This window comes from Humulus lupulus, chromosome 2, assembly GCF_963169125.1.
Source record: "Humulus lupulus chromosome 2, drHumLupu1.1, whole genome shotgun sequence".
Lineage (NCBI taxonomy): Eukaryota > Viridiplantae > Streptophyta > Magnoliopsida > Rosales > Cannabaceae > Humulus > Humulus lupulus.
Window position 1 is genome coordinate 191,202,403 of NC_084794.1, and position 11,268 is coordinate 191,213,670.

At 34.6% G+C, this 11,268-nt stretch overlaps 2 pseudogenes; both read right to left on the reverse strand.

Moving 5' to 3' along the window:
• Positions 1 to 5,676: 5,676 nt before the first annotated feature.
• Positions 5,677 to 9,558, reverse strand: LOC133815029 (nuclear pore complex protein NUP93A-like; annotated as a pseudogene).
• Positions 9,235 to 9,891, reverse strand: LOC133818825 (large ribosomal subunit protein eL21x/eL21w-like; annotated as a pseudogene).
• Positions 9,892 to 11,268: the final 1,377 nt, after the last annotated feature.

Here is an 11,268-nt window from a genome sequence, read left to right on the forward strand (position 1 = left end):
GTGTTTCTTGGCTCCCTTATTCTTTTTAAAGGCTTAATGGCTCGAATATCCTGATAGGTTAAAGCTCCGTTCATACTTAACTGTAAACATAAATACTAAAAATCGTTAGCTATACATATAAGCAAAATAACCATAACTTAAATACTTACTTGGCGATCAGATTCAGAGCTTTTGAGTGTGTGTATTGAGGAGAACTTCATGCAAAGGAACCGTTTTCTCTGATACCAACTGTAATGACCCAACTACTCTAGACTTTTGGACCATTAACGAAAACTAAACATAAACACTAATCCTTAATAAAACTTACAAGTGAAAATACCATAACTTCATTAAGAAACTTGTAAAAATAAGAGTTAAACTTACATAAAATTTAGGTTAGGATATGGGATCCCATTGTTTTAAAAACAAAACAAAACATAATTTAAAATAAAAAGGGATTACATAACAAGTGCGGAAAAATACATGTAAAAACCATAAAAACAAAACTACATCCTCGAATCATAACTCTCGGCTCTTGAATCCATTCGACCAAAATACACATTCTCCAAGCTTCCAAGAACCTTTCCTGCCACTAAGACTATTTTCCTGCACATATAAACAAAAAGGTATGAGCCTAATGCCCAGCAAGGAAAATCTAACACATAGTTCATATACATAAATTTCATAAGAAACATAAAAACATAACATAACACTTATATCATACACATACTATAATGGCCATTATTACTTGGGGTCCCATAGAATAAACAAGTCATATGCCCATTAGATTAGTGGGGTCCTACTAGCTAAGCAGGTCATAAGCCCATAATCCAATTGGGGCTTGTTAGTCATATGGCTCATATGCCCAAGCCTACAAACATACATAACATAACATATTTCATAACATAAAAACATAAGTTAACATATAAAAAGCATATAACATATAAATTCTATCCTATTTTCCTTACCAAAATTACCGGGATATGAGGACAGAGTTGGGACTTTGGAACACTCCTAAAAACCATTTATGAAAGGGTGAGTCTATTGAAGAAAAAGAGATGAAAGAGATGAAGGAACTATACTTTTAAAAATATACTTACCAAAACCTTTTGCTCAAGAACTTAGGTTTCCTAACCAAAATAAGAATAAGGTTAGAATGAGTAGAAGACTATGAGAACTTTTAAAGAAAAAGTACAGAAACGAACTAGAGTTTGGGATACCTTGAAGACTTATAAGACCAATCTAAACCTTGAACCAAAATGCTATACAATCTTACTTCTCAAGTGTTTTGATAAGCTTATGATTCCCAACCCAAGTGTTTACACTCTCACACTCACCTAGCAACTTGCAGCCTCTGAACTTAGAGTAAAAGATGAATAATGGTTGGGTACTAGGTCCTATTTATAGAGTTTAGGAATGGAGAGATCTTCATTTAACTTGAATAAAAATAATGGCTTTTTAAGTGAAAATAATTTGAATTATCGTTCAGCAGAGGCTGAAGACTTGTTCAAAAAGATGTTGGACTTATCAAGAGGTTGAAGGGTTGAATGGAAAAAGATTTCAAAAACTTTCAAATTATGCTGAGAGGGGCGAAATATCGCCCCCTGTAGGCGATATATCGCCTGGGCTAGTATGCCCGAGGTAGTCGTGCATCGTTTCGTGTTTTTCGTATCTTCGTGCTGCGATATATCGCCCCCTATAGCTGCGATATATCGGCATACGCTGATTATTTAAACACGAAATTACACATTTTTAGCTTAATTTGAATTGAGTAAACAGCCTTTACTAAGCCCTTAAACATTTTCAAAGCTACTGACTGACCTTAGAGTATTCAAATTTTAACCTTAAAAAATTAAATCCGCAAAATACTTAATCATTATTAAACCCATACATAACATGTGCTATTTTCCTATTGGTTCTTATCTAAACCTTATAGTATAATAAATATTATCCTCAATATCAGTCATATTAATCAAACCTTAGGTTAAAATTAATATTCCTACACTATAGGTTAAACTTAGAAAATCTACAAGTACTACTATGAGTGTCCAAATAAATCCCGGTCTGAACCAAAAATCCACAGTCATAAAGATAATACAATAATTACTATAATACTACTATCTAACTAGCTAAGTAAAGTTCTTGGACTCTACAACTAAAAATGACATGGCATAGAACCTGGTAAGATAAAATCAAGGAATACCATGCGAAGTAAAGGATTGGGAGATAATGGATACTACGATTCGGTATGGCTTCAGAGGAAAAAAAAACCAAGGAGGATGTTGGAAACTTTTAAGGCAAGGATGTCTACCTAATTGGAGACATATAGGAACCTGTAAATCGTTAACTTTTGAGCATGAGATTCCAGGATTGAACAAGGATTTGGCCGAGGGCCTATGAGCTGATCTTACTCTGGTAAAGGAGATGATTCATAAGTATTTCTGGCATTGAGAATAGATTAATGAAGAGATCGTTGAGAATTAACAGACTTTGGAATTATAGCAAATCTGGTGTGCGAGTAAAAGTTAAAGGAAGTATAGTTATCAGTTGAGATCATATGAACGATATGGTTCCTCATGTTTGAGTATTATCAAAGCTTAAGAGTAAAGGCATTAGTTCGTGGGAAATTTAGTCAGAGGTATGAGGTTTACCGTCTGACATGTTCGAGTAAATTTTAAGGACGAAATTATTATATGGAGGGGATAGTTGTAACGACCCAAAATTACTAGTAAGGCTTAAGGGCCTTGATTAGTGTGCCGGGAGGGCATAATTTGAGGTTAAGAGAATTAATGGTAGAAAGCATGAATATGGGTATTGGATAAGTAATGCGGGCCCTGTTTGGCTGGTAAGGGCTTAATCGTAATTTTGGCCGTTAGGGCATAAATGTGAATGTGTGTGATAAATTGTTGAGACCACATTATTATGTGGGTAGATTGATAAATATATATACGTGTGCAGGTGTGTGCATTTGTAACTATCGGCACGAGGCGATCCTAGAGAGCAGGTAGCGGGAAAAGTCACAACAGGGCTTAATAGTTGACTTTGGATATGTCAGGGATATTATAGGTATCGGGTGGTTATTTAGACTATCGGGTTATGAAAATAATTATATGGAGATATATTTGAGGTTAGGAAGTCTAGGCGGGAATATTGGGGAATTTTACTGTTTTGGCCTCGGGGACGGTTCCGGCACCCTGAGCCTTGGGAATTAACTTAGCAGATAAGATAAACTTAAGGAAACCCTTAGAGGAAAATATACCGACTTTTTTCAGCTCTATACTTTACTCTCTCTCTCTTAAGGAAAAACAAGGCAAAGGAACACTGAAATCTAAAGGGAAACAAGTAGGGAATTTCTGGAAATTGAGGCTGGATCTTTGGGGCTTAATTCAAGAATCATCCAAGGAATAGAACCAACACCAAGGTAAGCTATAAGTGTGTTTATGGTAGTTAAATTCTGTGATTATGCTGGGTTTTGAAGTGATTGTGGATTTTGACATTTAAGTGTTGAATTGAGGCTTGGAGCTTGGGAGTTAGCTCAGTTTTACTTAGGGGATTGATTCTGCAGCAAAGGTGAGTTTGGAATTAAGGTTTTAATGTTTGAATTTCTGAGATTCTCTGACTGGTTTTGAAGTTCTTGGGTGTGAGAGTTTCATAAATTAAATGAGGTGTTGAGGGGTTTTAGCCTAGATTTCTGCTGGGTTTACTGATTGGAAGCGTACTAGAGTGTTGGGATAATTGAGTTGTGTTAATGGGATTATTTATAATGGGTTTTGATGAGGTTTCGGATGTTAGAAATGGGGGAAATTCTGGGTTCGAAGGGAAGGGTCGCGGCTCTGTTCTAGAGCGCTGTAGCCCTAGCTTAAAGATGAGTCAGGGAGGCTTGGCCAGGGGCAAGCGCCGCGGCGCCCAAGGCACACTATAAGAAAAAACCGTATTCATAACACTTAAAAACTGCTAACCGGGCGTATTGATAACGCTTGTGAAAACGCTAACACAGCCCCTGTTATTAAAAGTCCTGTCTGTTCTATAATAGTATTCAAATGTTATGTTCAATGTTATCTTAAACTATTCAATAACACATTTTTAGTTGCTATAATATTCAAATAATAACATTTAGTTAGAGTACTTAATTATAAATTTGAAGTTTAATCTTATACTTTATGCATAACACTTTCCAACTGTTATGAAAATTGTTATATTTGATCATTTTATAACATTTTTAGTTCATTCTATTATATAAATCATAACTTTTTGTCCCAATTATAATATATTATACAAAACAACCATAATTATTGTAAATTCTCCCAGTAATAACATTTTGTTATTTTGTAGTGTACATTTTTAATTGTTGTAAAAAGTTTTTATTATTGTATTTTCATTAAAAAAAATCACAATTGATCACGTGTAATATTAAATAAATCAAAAAATCTAAAATATTCAATATATATGATAAACCATGAGTATTTTTACATTTGAAGACGAACTACTTCAAACCATGACACTGTCCACTTCAAAAGTTCTTAGTTCTAACTTGAGTTTGAAAGCAAACATAATAAAATTCTATAGTCTTGCACATCTTTTGCTTCAAAAGTAAAAAATAGAAATATAACAAGATACACAAAATGTAAACCATGAAGCTTGCTCCACCCTCCAATTCATCATCCATTCAATTGTGCACTTGTCCTTTGTTGTGAGGTTGATTTGCTTAGCTACACAAGAGTTTAAATAATTAATGCTTAAACTTAGAGTTATTAGTAAACTAAAAGAGTACTAAAAGAAAGAAAGTTAATAACCTCATTACGACTTTATAAGATGGCCATGCAATTACACTAACTACAACACATAAGCATGAAATATTGAAGATTTATGCTTGGTAAAATACTCATTAGAAAAGTTAGCTCAAACACTTTATGATTATGAAATGAAAATGCAAATGATACACCAACCAAACATATAAATATATATATACAATACAACAACTAATTTATAAAAAAAACCCAATAGCATAGACACATGAACTAGAATTAGATCAAATATAAAGTTCCAAATAACAAGAGTAATGAATTTGCCATTTTTATTGTAGATTTCCAAATACTGTCTTTAGGGACCCTTGAAAACTCTGCTGTAATATAGAATATCAGTTCAGTGGCTTTAGGGACCCTTGAAAAGGGTATATGAATAAACCAATTCCAATCATGAAACCTTTTTACTATAAATAAACCAAGCATTTAGGTTCAATTTCTTCGTGTTCAGCCAAGTGTCATCATATTGTATTCTACTAAAATATCATAAATTAAAGAATGCTAGTAGTCATCACCACCTGCCACCATACTTTTTAATCACCTAAAAATGAAAAAGAAAAATCCCTTGGCACTAAAAGGAAAGGTTCGGAAGTCCAAAAAAGTGCTACTGCCCAAGTTGTATGAGCACGTTATGACATTAGAAGAAGAAGACATAAAAAAGTAAAACAATAAAAAATATATATTTCTTTCCAAACAAATCAACTGAAGCCCAGATGTGGATAAAATTGAATATCATAAAGGCAAAAACAGACGAGAAGTAAGTATGAAAATTATATTTAAGCATTGCTGCAAAAAAAAAAAATGCAAGCATTACCTTGTCATATAATCCAGCTGTCTGACACTGGTAAGCAGCTTCAAGTTAGAATTGCTTTCTTGAATTCTCATCATTCAAAATCTAGCTCAATTGACCTTCTTCTCCCGCACCTCTTGTACCAAGTAGCAGATAGATCCCATTATCTTTCAACAACAACTCTGTTAGGAGTTGTTTTAGCATCAAGTTTTCCTGTCTTTGTTGATCTACAACACCCTAAATATCAAAATAGCAAGTTCCCTAAATCAATGTAAAACACAATAGCAGAAGAAAAAATTTGTGCATAAGATATGAGCAAGTAAGGATCAATAAAGCTATAGAATTACTAGAATCTAGGCTACACTAAGCATCATTGGAAAAATCATTCCCAAAATATTAAAATCCTGCTAGGCAGCAATAAACTGTCATGGTAGAATATTAAGTTATTACCTGGGCAGGATGACTTTGGATAATATCCACTACATATTTTTCATAACCCCGCTCAAGATGGCGCCTTGCACAAATAATTAAAGACATCTTTTCTTACACGCTTTTTGGAATAGACGAGTCTTCACCAGTTACAAATCTTCTGAAAATGAACGGATTTTCCACCAGATGCATCCAGACCTAAACTTTCATAAGCACCCTTGAAAGTTATCGCATGCTAACAACAGCCATTAGATAGGTACTTATCTCACTCATCATAAAAAAAAATTGACAACAATCTCTAAAGCATCACTCCGTTAAGGTATCTTTTTCATAAAGTGAAAATAGAATTTAAAGCAGCAACTTAGTAATTTGTCAAAAAACTAAAACTTCACAATTCAAAGCAACAACTCAGTCATTTGTCAAAAAACTAAAATTAACAATCCACTAAAGATTAAATGCCTTTCATTTAATGGTAGGAATAAAATATATAATAAGATCGATTGAATACAGGGAAAAAATTGTTTCAACTTACTTTAAATGGTAATCCACGTTCTCTTGCATCATTCAGATTCTTTACAACTTCAGCATAGACAGCTGCCTTTTTCTCAAGGATAGGATTGTTAGCAAGAGGTACAAGCTGCATGCTAGATGCACCAGATGAAGCTTGAGGGCTAGAAGTCATCGACACTATCTGACCAGAGCGAGCACCCCCACTACTGCTAACTATCATGTTGGTTCTAGGTAATGTGGAAATTTGACTCAAGCTTTGAAGACTATCTCATTTTTCTTTTTACCAATCCTCCTACAGACCATTAAAATTTAAAAACCATCAGGATCAAAGCTCAACAGCAATGATAATCACTTCATAGAATATATTTATGCACACATAATCTGTCTATAATTTGTTCATTATTCAGCTCAATGATATAAACACCTTATAAAACTTCAAAAGAATTTAAAATATATTAGATTAATAACCAAATATTATTCATCACGTATGCGCTCACAATATCATTGATTGATTTGGGTGACATTCTGCATATCCTGTGTGTCATACTAACCTCCAACACTTTCAACATGTAATCATTAAAACTTCTAAGGTTATCCTTTTGAGCTTCTTGGACAGCTGAAATAATTTCCATTTCATGCACCTGGTGCATAGGTATGATTAAGAAATCATTATCATTCACAAACATGGCCAAAGGATATCAAGTTGTTAGAAGAACAGCTATTTTCTCATAATCAATAAAATTTTCAGGTTTGCTTGTAGCTATATATTGAATGATTCTCTCTTCTTAACAAAATATAAATATATATTATAGAGGAGAGTGAGAGAGAGAAAGAGACTATAAAACTAATTTCATCATACATATCTATTCGTAAGTCCTCTGCAGTAGTCTCCTACATATGTATATAACAACATTGGTGCTCTAAAAAGTTTCTCTCTTAACACATAAAAGTTCTTCTCTAATTTTTCTCACTATATCCTCTCCATTAGAAACAATTCCAACACAAACAAATATATGTATTGATATATTCAAAATGTTTCTTGATATTAAACTAAAATCTAAAAACATTAAAAGAAAAGAAAACTCACAGACAAACGACTTCTTGAGCAGCTGGGTTGCTTGGGTTCTTGCTTCAGCAGGGGCATCATCATGTGTGCTTCAGCAGCTCAACCGAAGAGAGTGACGAGAGACTAATAGACTGTATTTCATTTCATTGATAGCTCATCTTTTTTGTACTGGCTTTAGCTGCATTGCAAATTTAAATTGTATGTATGTTAGTTTAGTGAATCTAATAGACTGTATTTTATCTTTGACATAACAGCTTCTTTATTAGATAGCTCATACTCAACCTACAAATTTGCACACTTGTACATATATCAATAGTGGAAAAAACTTGTTAGACATATGACAAATAAAAAAAATAAAAAAACATGATCAAAGCTTCTGAGTGGTGCTTCCACAACAAGCAGCAATAATTATATACAGCAACAAAACAATCAAGCAATGGCTACTAGGTTCAATGTTATTCATAAAATAAAACTACATTTTAAAGTAATGAAATTAGGAAAAAAAATTTATCAATCGTTTTTTTTTAGTTTAATCAAGAACCATTTAGGAACTACAGAACTAGCATACACCTTTATATATAACATATACCTATATTATATATTTTTATATATATATGCATTAAATTAGAAAGTAGTCAATTGGGGAAAGCAAGTAATCACTAGAGTACCCTTGTACCAATGACAACTGTTTTATAGTTATTATGTGAAGAAACAGATACTTAAAGACACCATGACTAGTCCACAAAATCAATCAATAAATAATAAAGCAATGGAAAGGGCAAGAGGAGGAAATTGAGAAAAAGCAATAAAAGTGCCCAATAACTTGATATATTAAGCTTCGACGACTCAATAATAATATAAGAGTGCCAGCTTTCATTTATTTTTTATTTTTATTTTTTTTGGAAAAGAGAGTGTGTTAGCACTTATTTATATATAACTACCATGCTATTGGATAAACATAATATACAATAGGATTAAATAAAAGACCACAATTCTTAATTTATGAAGTGATCCTCAATTCAAGGAATGAAGTGAAGTGGAGCAGAAAATTGACACCTTTGTCAACTAGTGAATTGCATATATAATTGCTAATCACTTTCTAGTTTCCATTATTTTGTTTGAACAAACCAACCATTTATTCTAAGAAGCCATTTGGTGAAAATATATAAAACTCTTAAGCGAATGAGACAACAGATGGGGCACGTAACCCACCTGGTGTCTTCTGTAGAGTGAATATTGTCTAGATCTTAGATCAAATCTTGCAAATATTATACATACAAAAGTATATCTTAGAAACAGTATTACATGTATATACCTGAGCAAATATAGAATTGACTTCAGAAATTTATTCAAAAAAAAATCTTAATAAATGAAGACCTGATGCCGTGAGATACTGAGGTGTTGTGCCTACTACTTGCTGCCATCTAGCTTTTGTGAATCTTTGAGGTGTCCTTCCGAATTGATGCCATGACTAGTGAGGTAAGCTGCCATGAAGACTTGGTGTCATGAGGTTATGTGCCTTGCGTGAAAGATAAGAGTTGCAGTGCATGAAAGATGAGAATGCCTCTTGCTTTTTGTCTTTCATAAACCAAAACTCTTGGACTCTTGGAATATTTCTGTACACAACAAAAATAGCACAGAAAATTTTTAAAACAAAATTGTACTTAGAATAGTATTCAAAATATGAAAACTAACAACGGCTTTGAGTACTTGAACTAATTAAGGAAACGTTTCCATTGGTAGTCTTGAAAACAAAATCAAAACCAGACAAGAACAGAATAGAACAGAACATTGAGAAGAAAAAATAATACATAAAAGATCTAATAACCACCCTTGAGATCGCTGAAAACATCGTAAGGAATGGGGGTGATAGTTTCCAACTGAGCTCCTTCAACCATGAAACCTGGCTTGGGACCCTCTGGTTGCCTCTTGGTGCTGATGGCCTCACCCTTCAACTTAGCCTCAGCCTTGAGCTTATCGTTCCTTAACTTTCTGTTTCTGAACTCGTCAGTGCATCTAGAGGGCTGGACATGCTAAACACGAACATGAAACCTCTTCTTAATGATACGATTCCCAACCTGCTTGTTAACCTCCACGCCAATAGCGCGCTTGGTGATGTTCCAGACACGCCCAGTTCGGCCATGGTAGAACTTGTGGGGCATACCCTTGTGAATGGCGCCGTTCACCTTAATATCGACATACTCGCCGGTCTTGTAGGTCTTGAGGTAGGTGGAGAGAGGGATGTACCCCTTCTTCTTGAAGGGACGTGAAAACAGGTCTCATGTCCGAGATCGTAGACCGTGTCCAGCCGACATTTTCTTCTACCTCTCTTCTCTTCTTGCTCTAGGGTTTCTCTCTGTAACGCGGCAAAGTCAAGCCCTAGATAAAATAGCACAGAAAATAACACTAATAATATTGCAAACTCGCATCATTTTCGAAATATTTGTACACAACCAAAAGAGAATTTTGATAGAAGAGAAAAACCCAAATGAAACTCAAACTTCATGCCAAATGACTCTCCCAATTCAAAGAGAATCAAGTCGAAAGTGACTTTCTCAAAAGCTATTATGAAAATTAGAAAGTATATAAATTCCAAGATCATAGTCAAGGATTCAATGCCCAAAAAGAAAAGGCAAAAGAAAAAAAAAATGCAGACCTTGAGATCAATATTGGAACAATTGACGAGATAGGGATTGAACATGGGGTCTCTGAATATCCTTCTATTTTCTAGTTCCATGATTTGCGACTTCTACTCTTAGAGCTTCTTTTTCCTCCAAAGCCCATCTCTGCTGCACATTTCCATTCTCTTTGTTTGTCTCCCTCCTTTGTCTCGCTCTCCGCCAACGAACCCAGTCCCATGCTCGACCCCGCACACTGCCGAACATTCAATGACTATAGCGGAGATAGAAATCGTCAAGCTCCTGCGCGGTCGAGCCCCCGTCACCACCTCTGTCGAGTTTCCCACACCAGCCACCTGCAAGAGAGAACGTGAAAAAATGGAGTTGAGAGGTTAGAAATTAGATAGATGTGAGGGAGATAGAGTGTTGAGAAGAAAAAGGGTATGCCGATGAGAGAAGAGGGAGATTAATGAAATAATAAAATAAGAAATTATTTGGCGGTATTAATTCATTTGCTCAAAAATTTGTGCGCCTTTTTTTTACTTCCATAAAGTATTAATGACACTTCTTAAAATCTGTTATATTTCAACGTGATATTTGGTCAAAAATATTATAATGGCAAAGGCCGCGGCACGTGTCTTCTTCCAGGAAGGGCTTAGGTTCTGTTTTGGTGCAGGGACGTGGTTAGGCTTCAAGGGTTGAAGCCCTTAGATGTATACTTGAACATTTGGAGTTTTAAAGCATGGGAATCATACCTAAAGTGCTCGGGATCAATTTCCCACCGTGCTTGGTGAGATTTGTTTTCCCGGAAGCTAGTTTTGTACCCGAAAACCTATATGTGAATATTAATGGAATCCATTATCTTGGTTGTGACTAGGTAATAAGCTAGGGCATGGGAATGGATCGTGCTCGGTGGTCGTCCTTGCTAATTAAAGCACTTGGAATCAAGGTAAGAAAACTGCACCTGTGTATGTGGATAGGATGGGACTAAGTGTTCCCTATATTTGAGTGTACTGTTATGTGATCATAATAAACCATGTGAATATGTTGGGACTAAGACTTCCCTATAATCGT